Source organism: Carlito syrichta, unplaced genomic scaffold (genome assembly GCF_000164805.1).
Source record: "Carlito syrichta isolate Samal-C Ts95f unplaced genomic scaffold, Tarsius_syrichta-2.0.1 Scaffold315477, whole genome shotgun sequence".
Lineage (NCBI taxonomy): Eukaryota > Metazoa > Chordata > Mammalia > Primates > Tarsiidae > Carlito > Carlito syrichta.
Genome location: NW_007259573.1, coordinates 513,865 through 523,395, shown reverse-complemented (window position 1 = coordinate 523,395; position 9,531 = coordinate 513,865). Strand labels below are relative to the sequence as shown.

At 42.9% G+C, this 9,531-nt stretch overlaps 1 protein-coding gene across 1 annotated transcript in view; it reads right to left on the bottom strand.

Annotated features, from left to right (window-relative positions):
- The window catches only part of SLC12A8 (solute carrier family 12 member 8), a 145,016-nt gene that overhangs the window by 111,631 nt on the left and 23,854 nt on the right, over positions 1–9,531 (bottom strand). The gene's annotated exons all lie outside the window — the stretch shown is intronic.

Sequence of the window (9,531 nt, the reverse complement as noted above, 5' to 3'; positions counted from 1 at the left end):
GAGATGAGGTCTCGCCAAGTTGCCCGGGCAGGTCTCAAACCCACGGGCTCAGGCAATCCACTCACCTCAGCCTCCCAAAGCACGGGAGTACAGGCCACCAAGCCCAGCTGAAATTTTCAAACAAATAATTGAAAACCCCAGACCGAAAGTGGCCAAGCCGACAGATAAAAACATTCATTATGAAAGTTTAGATCATCAGGAGTAAAGGAAAGATCCTAAACACTTTGAGAAGAAAGAGTTTACCTATCAAGAACAGAAATTGGAACAGCATCAAACTCCTGGATGTCACTGAATGCCAGAAGATAAGGCAACAATGAATTTAAGATTCTGTGGAGCCAGGCGCAGTGGCTCACGCTATAATCTTAGCACTTTGGGAGGCCGAAGGGAGAGGATTCTTGAGCCCAGGGTGTCAAGACCAGCCTGGGCAACTTGGCAAGACTTCGTTTCTACAATAAATCAAAAAATTTAGCTGGTTGTGGTGGTGTGCCCCTGTGGTTCCAGCTACTTAGAAGGCTGAGGTGGATCACCTGAGCCTGGCAGGTCAAGGCTGCGGTAGCCATGCATATACCACTACACTCTAGCCTGGGTCACAGAGGGAGACTCCGACTCAAAAAAAAAAAATTTCTATTGGAAATTTCTTTTCTTTTTTTTTGAGTCAGAGTTTCCCTGTCACCCAGGTTGGAGTGCAGTGGCACAGCCACCAAGGGTTGACCTGCTGGGTTCCAGCAATCTTTCTGCCTCAGTCTTCCAAGTAGCTGGAACTATAGGCACACGCCACCATGCCCAGCTAATTTTTGATTTATTATAGAGACAAGGTCTCACCAAATTGCCCAGGCTGGTCTCAAAACCATGGGCTCAGGCAATCCACTCCCCTTGGCCTCCCAAAGTGCTAGGATTACAGGCTGAGCCACCGAGCCCAGCTGGAAATTTATTTTCAACCTAGCTACATTTGAAGGTAGAAAGTAACGCTTTCTATCATAGAAGAGGATGATTTGGGATCCAGACACAGGAATCAACACTGGGGAGCAGTGTAGGCAAGCACCAGCACAGCCACTGTGATCCAGACCTGGAGACTGTCCTTCCAGGAGAAGGAAGGCTGAGGACAAAGGCTCCCAGGAGAAAAAACATAACATAGGGAACACCGGAGAAAATACCAATAGTATGTGAAAGCTCTAAGGAGCATATTTTATATTATTTTATTGCGTCGGAGTCTCTCTCATCCAGGCTGGAGTGTGTGGCATGCTCATGGCTACTGCAGCCTCGACCTGCTGGGCTCAGGCAATCCTTCTGCCTCAGCCTTCCTAGTAGCCAGAACTACAGGAGCATGCTACCACATCCAGCTAATTTCTGATTTACTGTAGAGATGAGGTCTCGCCAAGTTGCCGAGGCTGATCTCAAACCCCTGGACTCAGTCAATCCTCTCGCCTCAGTCTCCCAAGTACTGGGATTATAGGCTTGAGCCACTGCACCCAGCCTAGGAGCATTTTTTATAAGGTCATAAAACCCCAGAAAATGACAAATAAAAAATAATGGAGTGTAGTGAGTAGAATGGCAGCCTCTGAAATGATATGTCCTTGTCTTAACCCCAGATACCTCTGAATGTGACTATATTTGGAAAAAGGGTCTTGGCAGATGTACTTAAATTAAGGACCTCCAGGTGAGATCAACCTGGAACTTCCTCCCTGGAGCCTTAGAAGGGAGCACGACACCTTGATTGCAGGCCAGAACTGTGAGAGTATAAATTTGTGCTGTGTTGTTTTAAGCCACCAAGGTTGTTAGGGCAGTCCTAGGAAACCAATACAAGTTTAATTTCAGGAAAAGCTGGAAGATATGTAAGAAAGAAAGCAATCAGAGTACCAAATTTAGCTCAAAAATGAATATTTTGTATGTATACATATCACTTTCATTGCATATAAAAATTGACTTTAAAAGGACAAATGGGCCAGGTGCAGTGGCTCACACCTGTAATTCCAGTACTTTGGGAGGTCACAGCAGGACGACTGCTTGAGCCCAACAGTTCAAGACCAGCTTGGGCAACATAGCAACACCTTATCTCTACAAAAAAAACAAAAAATTAGTCATGTGTGGTGTCACATACTTGTAGTCCCAGCTACTTGGGAGGCTTAGGAGGGAGGATCACCTGAGCCAAGGACGTGGAGGCTATGGTGAGCCATGATCATGCCACTGTACTCAGCCCAGGTGACAGAGTGAGACCCCCCAACTCTAAATAAAAAAAGAACAAATGACGTATAAGGAAAAAATTTTCAATATGTATAACAAACATTATCTGGCACTAATAAAAGCTAAACAAATGTTGCTTTTATGTTGACTTAGTTGCTAAAATAGAAGAGCTTCTATAAATCATTAAAAAGTAAGACAGTCTCATGGGAAAACAGGAAAAGATCATAGACAATTCAAAGAAAAAGAAGTGCAAATAGCAATAAAAATATGAAAAAAATTATCCTCATTAATGATTTAAGAATAGCAAATTACAAGAAAGGATCACATTGTTTGCCCATCATGTGACAGAAATTTGTTTGTTTGGGGTTTTTTTGAGTTGGATCTCACTTCTTCGCTCAGGCTGGTGTGCAGAAGCACGCACGCTCACGGCCACCCCAGTGTCAACCTGCTGGGTTCCAGTGATCCTTCCACCTCAGCCTTCCAAGTATCCAGAACTACAGATGTGCGCTACCATGCCTGGCTATTTTTTATTTTTTATTGCAGAGGCGAGGTCTTGCCAAGTTGCCCAGGCTGGTCTTAAACTCGCAGGCTCAGGCAATTCACTTGCCTTGGCCTCCCAAAGTGCTGGGATTATTGGCTGAGCCACCGAGCCCAGCCTCATGACAGAAATTTAAAAGACTAAGCATATTCCACATTTTCCAAGTTATGGGGAATCAATAACTCTTACCTACTGTTGGTGGGAGTACAGAATGTAACAGTTATTGGAAGGCAACTTGGCAAAACCTAACAAAACTTTAAAAGTACTTGCCCTTTGTCCTATGAATTCTAATTATAAGCCTTGATCCTGCAGAAATAAGCTCCAATCTTTATACAGAATGTTCGTGTCAGCAATACTTGTAATAGCGACAAACTGGAGAAATCTAAATTTCCATCAATAAATTAATCTTTAAAGTATTTTAAATCTGTACTACGGACTGCTACGCAGGTGTTAAAAGACTGAGGGAAGCTGGGCTCGGTGGCTCAGCCTGTAATCCTGCGCTTTGGGAGGCTGAGGTGGGTGGATTGCCTGAGCCTGAGGGTTCAAGACCCGCCTGGGCAACTTGGCGAGACCTCATCTCTACAATAAATTAAAAAATTAGCTGGGCATGGTAGCGTGTGCCTGTAGTTCCGGCTACTCGGAAGGCTGAGGCAGAAGGATCGCCAGAGCCCAGCAGGCGAGGCTGCGGTGGCTGGGAGCAGCCACTGCACTCCAGTCTGGGCAATGGAGTGAGATGCCAACTCAAAAAAAAAAAAAAGACTGAGTGAATCCTAAATGTACTGACATTAAAGGGTGACCATGGTGTGTTAAAGGTTGGGGAGGAGCAGCAAAACAACGTAGAATTTAATTGCATTTTTACAAAGAACTATGCAGTACATGTTTATGTACACGCACACGTGTGCATGTACACATGTAAAAAATAGACTGGAAAGCTATGGACCAACTTCCCTCTGTGGAATAGGAGTGGGAGAATGGAGTGAAGGGAAGAGACTTTCACTTTTTGCTTTATAAACTGCAGGACTTTTTATATTTCTACAATGCAAAACATTTATTTTATAGTCAATCAAAAATAAAGAGAAAGATATAGTTTGACTTAAGTATGTTCAATTTTTTTTTGAGTCGGAGGCTCACTCTGCCGCCCAGACTGGAGTACAGTGGCCGCTCCCGGTCACCGCAGCCTCGCCTGCTGGGCGCCGGCGATCCTTCTGCTCAGCCTTCCAAGTAGCTGGAACTACAGGCCCACGCTACCACGCCCGGCTAATTTTTCTGATTTATTGTAGAGATGAGGTCTCGCCAAGTTGCCCAGGCGGGTCTCGAACCCATGGGCTCAGGCTGTTCACTCACCTCAGCCTCCCAAAGCGTGGGATTACAGGCTGAGCCACTGGGCCCGGCCTAATTTTTTTTTTTGTCTTTCTGATTTTAAAATTAACTGGGGCCAGGCAAAGTGTTTCACACCTGTAATCTCAGCACTTGGGGAGGCCAAGGCAGGAGAAGCACTTGAGCCCAGGAGTTCAAGACCAGCCTGGGCAACATAGAGAGACTTACAAAAAAATACAAAAAGTGGCTGGGTGCAGTGCCATACACCTGAAGTCCCAGCTACTCAGGAGGCCGAGACGGAAGGATCCCTTGAGCCCAGGAGGAGGTTGCAGTAAGACGGGATTGTGCCATTGCATTCCAGCCTGGAGTGAGACCCTGTCTCAAAATAAATAAATAAATAACTGTTGTGGTTTTCAAATATGCCTACAAATTCTTTAATACTTCATTACAAAGGTGGAAAGTAATTCTCTTCCCTTTGAACAAGGCCTAGACTTTGTGACTCACTCTAAAACAGAGATTATGGTAGAAGTGCTGATATGTGGCTTCCGATTGCTTGCTCTGGGGGAAGTCAGTAACCACTAAAGCATCTCTTAGGAAAGGACCAAATGGGGAGAAACAGAGGCCTCCTAACAACAAACAATATTGACTTGCCAGTGAGATCCTCTGGTCTCAATCGAGCCTTCAGATGACTGCAGTCCCAGCTGATATCTGACTGAACCTCATGTAAGATCCTGAGCCAGAACCGTCAAGTCATAGTCAAATTACTGGCCCACAGAAAACCCAAAGATAATAAATGTTTATTGTTGTTTTATACCACTAAATTTTAGAATAACTTGTTTGACAGAAATAGACCACAAATACATATACCAATTTCCCTGTGGAGAGAAGTGAGGAAATTGAATAAAGGAGAAAACTTTCATTTTTTACTTTGCTTTTTTACATTTTTACATTGACATTATATTGTAGGATTGTTTGAATTTTTTTAGCCTTTTATATTTAAAGAAAGAGAAAGAAATAAAGTTAGTCATAAGTATATTTTAATTTTTTTTTCTGATTTTAAAAGTAATACTAAGTCGGGCTCGGTGGCTCAGCCTGTAATCCCGCGCCTTGGGAGGCTGAGGTGAGTGAATTGCCTGAGCCCGCGGGTTCGCGACCCACCGGTAAATTTGGTGAGACCTCATCTCTACAATAAATCAAAAAATTAGCCAGGTGTGGTAGCGCTCGCCTGTAGTTCCAGTTACTTGGACGGTTGAGGCGGAAGGATCGCCGGAGCCCAGCAGGTCGAGGCTGAGGTGGCTGGGAGCAGCCACTGCACTCCAGTCTGGATGAGAGAGTGAGAATCCAACTCAAAAAATTAAAATTAAAATTAAAAAATTACAAAATAAAAAAAGTTGGAAGAAAGACATTACCCAACTTCAAGACTTACTATAAGCCTGCAATAAACAAGATCATGTGGTATTGAAAAAAGAATACACAAACAAATCAATGGAATGGAAAAGAGAGTCCAGAAATAGACTCACACAAATATAGTCAATTGACATTTGACAAAGGCACAAAAGCAATTCGATAGAGACAGGATAGTCCACCCACACGGCATCCACATGTGAAAAAAAAATTAATCTAGACACTTACCTTACACCCTTGACAAAAAGTTAACTCAAAAGGGATTATATACCTAAATGTAAAACATAAAACCTCTAGAAGATAATCTAGGTGACCTTGGGTTTGAAAGTGAGTTTTAAGGTACATTACCCAAGGCATGATCCATGAAAAAAAAATTGATAAGTTAGGCTTCATTACAATTAAAAGCTTCCCCCCTGCAAAAGACCCTGTTGAGAGAATGAAAAACCAAACCACAGACTGGGAAGAAAACATTTTTTGAAAAGGTGGAAGATCTGGACAACCACTTCACCAAAGGTGCATACAAAAGCATGTTCAACATCATACATCATTAGGGAACTGCAAATTAAAACATCAGTGAGACACTACTGTGCACCTATTAGAGTGACTAAAAAAAAACTGACAATACCAAGTGTTGATGAGGATGTAAAGCAGCAGGAATTCTCATTCATTGCTGGTGAGAATGCAAAATGGTACAGCCACTCTAGAAGACATCTGGCAGTTTCTTACAAACCTACCCTAACATATGATCCGGCAATAATGTGTCTAGATATTAATCCAAATGAGTTGAAAACATATAATCACAAAAACCTGAACACAGATGCTTATATCAGTTTTATTCACACTTGCCCTAAACCGGAAGCAACCAAGTCCTTCAGTAGATAAATGGACAAGCTGTGGTACATTGAGACAATGGAATATTACTCAATGATAAGAATAAACAAGTTATCAAGCTACAAAAAGACATGGAGGAACCTTAAGTGCATATTACTAAATGACAGAAACCCATCTGAAAAGGCTACATAATACTATTCCAACGATACGACATTCTGGAAAAGACAAAACTATGGAGACAGTAAAAAGATCAGTGGTTGACAGGAGTTGGGGGTGGTTAACAGGTGGAGCAAAGGGAATTTTTAGGGCAGTGAAACTCACTGGTATGATCCTGTAATGGTTGATACATGACATTATACTTTTGTCAAAACCCATACAATGTATAATACCAAGAGTGACCTCTCAACTATGGACTAGAGTTACCAATAATGTGTCAATAGTAATTCATCCCTTATAACAAATGTACCACATTAATACAAGGTAGTTAATAACAGGGGGAACTGTAGCGGGAGAAGGAGAGAAGGGGCATGTAGGAACTTCTGTACTATCTGTTCAATTTTGTACAAACTTAAAACTGCTCTAAACGTAAGTCTATTAATTTTTTTTAAAGTAGCACTAGTCAGTTAAAAGGAAAGTAGAAATAAGAGAATTCATTCACACATAATCTCAATAGAAGGGCAATCACTGTTAACTCTTAGGCATAGTTCCTTCTAGTCTTTTTTTAGTAAGAGTTGAAATCATTCTGCTAAATTCATTCTGAAGGTTTATAGTTTGGTTTCAGTTTGGATTTTTAACTGCAAAGAAAATAGCCCATATAAAACATCAGTGATACCAAAAACAGATTCTAGAGGGACCAGTTGCTATGGATATAATTGAAAATAAATTTCATTTCACACTACACCCTGCTAATGTATTGACCAGAAGGCAGGAGAAATATTTGGAGTAACTTAGAAGAGCAGCCAAGAAAACTTCTAATCAAGAAGGAAAATACATCAGCCTAGCAGAAGGTTTCAAAGAAGCCAGCAGCGTCTCCCCACAATTGAACTAATTATGCTCTTTCAGCAACCATGTACATGGAGGGGAAAGCACCGGGAATCGGGGACCAGAGTGGACTCTGTCTCCCCTGCACTGACAGCGTGACAGCCAAAGGCCAGGAAGTCTCCTTAGTGCATGTGTCGTCTCCGCAGTGTGGTGCAAAGCCAGGAAAATAACTGCCCTTTTCTCCAATGGAGATGCTCCAAGTATTTAGCAAGATGTAAGACCCAGGTCTCAGGTGGTAAGTATGGATTCCACATTGGCCTTTAACACTGGAGGTGTGTGTGTGTGTGTGTGTGTGTGTGTGTGTGTGTGTGTGTGTCCAGGGGTTAACCTTTTGGGTGCTGTATTTTAGGGACAGTCTGGGAGTTCTGGAAGAGGAACCAGGATGCCAGAGGGTAGGGGACACTCAGGGAGTACAGGGGGCTGACAATTTTCCAATATAAGAAGTTTGACATATGAAGAAGTGACTAGGTCAGGTCGGTGTGTACCAACGAATGCTGACCTTGCCGCAACCAATATTTTTATACAAGATGAGACTGTTTAGAACACACCAGGGACATCCTCAAAGAGGAAAAGCAGAGTTGCTATCACCAAAAGACAGCACGTTGCGTGACAACAGGCCCTACTTCTCACTCAAGGGAACGGGTTTCGCATCAAACAGACCAGGTTTCAAATCCCAGCTCTGCCGTGCCTTGCTACAAATTATATAATCTTTGAGTCCCATTTTTCTCATCTGTAAAATGGGTATAATGGCTCCTATCTCAAGATTTGTAATAAGAATTAAGATAAGCCATGCAAAGAGCTAAGCCCAATGCCTGGCACATAGCAAGTGAAGCAACTGCTAAGTCAGATGCAGTGGCTATTCCCACCACCACCACCCTCAGAGGTTATTGTTGGGCTACAGATTTAAAACAAACAAACAAACATAGTTCTTATTCCCTGTCTCTGTCCTAGTGTAGATGCCTGGTTGCTATTGCTATATAAGGACAGAGTCTCTGAGGTGTGAAGAATCGGTCATGTTTTTTGTTTTCATTTTTTTGTTTTCATTTTTTAAGTTGGAGTCTCACTCTGTTGCCCAGGCTGGAGGGCAGTGGCACACTCGGCCTGCTGGGCTCAGGCGATCCTGATTCAACCTGCTGGGCTCAGGTGATCCTTTCGCCTCAGCCTTCCAAGTAACTGGAACTACAGGCATGTGCCACCATGCCTCGCTAATTTTTTTTTTTTATTTATTGTAGAGATGAGGTCTTGCCAATTTGCCCAGGCTGGTCTTGAACCCGTGAGCTCAGGCAATCCTCTCACCTTGGCCTCCCAAAGTGCTGGGATTATAGGAGTGAGCCACCGCGCTCGGCCTAGTTATGTTTTTTTTTTAACAGATCCTAGAACGAGCTCTATACTCTGGAAAGAAGCAAAGATGTGTGATGCCAAACCAGCCCAAATCACAACGCTGCAGAGTTATGGACACTGCGGGCAACAGTGACCCAACCCAGGCACAAGGACGTAGAATTAGAGTGGCCAAGCCTCCTCAAGGATGAGGCAAACCCAGGGTTGGATAAACAGTGATTGATTACAAATATGTGATACCTTGCCCAAGTGGTGTAAAACTATACCTGGCCCTTTATTTTTTCTAAGTGTAGTTAATGGATTCATATTTTGAAAAAATATATACAAAACTATAATCAAATATACACATATCCCCCATCTCTCAGAAATGAAAAGTGTAAACATTTACATCAAGTTTCTTTTTCAAAAAAATAAAATAAAAAAGAGGGCCACTGCCTTGCTAGACTCTGGTGTGGCCATGTGCTCTTTGAGAGATGGCTGTCACTATGCTTCCCGGCTTCGGCCCCTCCCCCAACTTGGGGAGGTGAATCTCCTCTCTCTCTTCTCTTTCTCCCTCTAATTTACTTTTAAATAAACTAATCTTTTTCATCTAAAAAAAATTAAAAAATCAAAAAGAAACTACGACAGACAAAATTACAGTTTAGCTTCTTCCCTACCCCATAACTCTTCTTGCCCACTTTACAATCACTATTATCAATTTGATCTTTAGCCGGGCTCGGTGGCTCAGCCTGCAATCCCGCGCCTTTGGGAGGCTGAGGCGAGTGGATTGCCTGAGCCCGCGGGTTCGAGACCCTCCTGGGCAACTTGGCGAGACCGCATCTCTACAATAAATCAAAAATTAGCCGGGCGTGGTAACGCACGCCTGTAGTTCCAGCTATTTG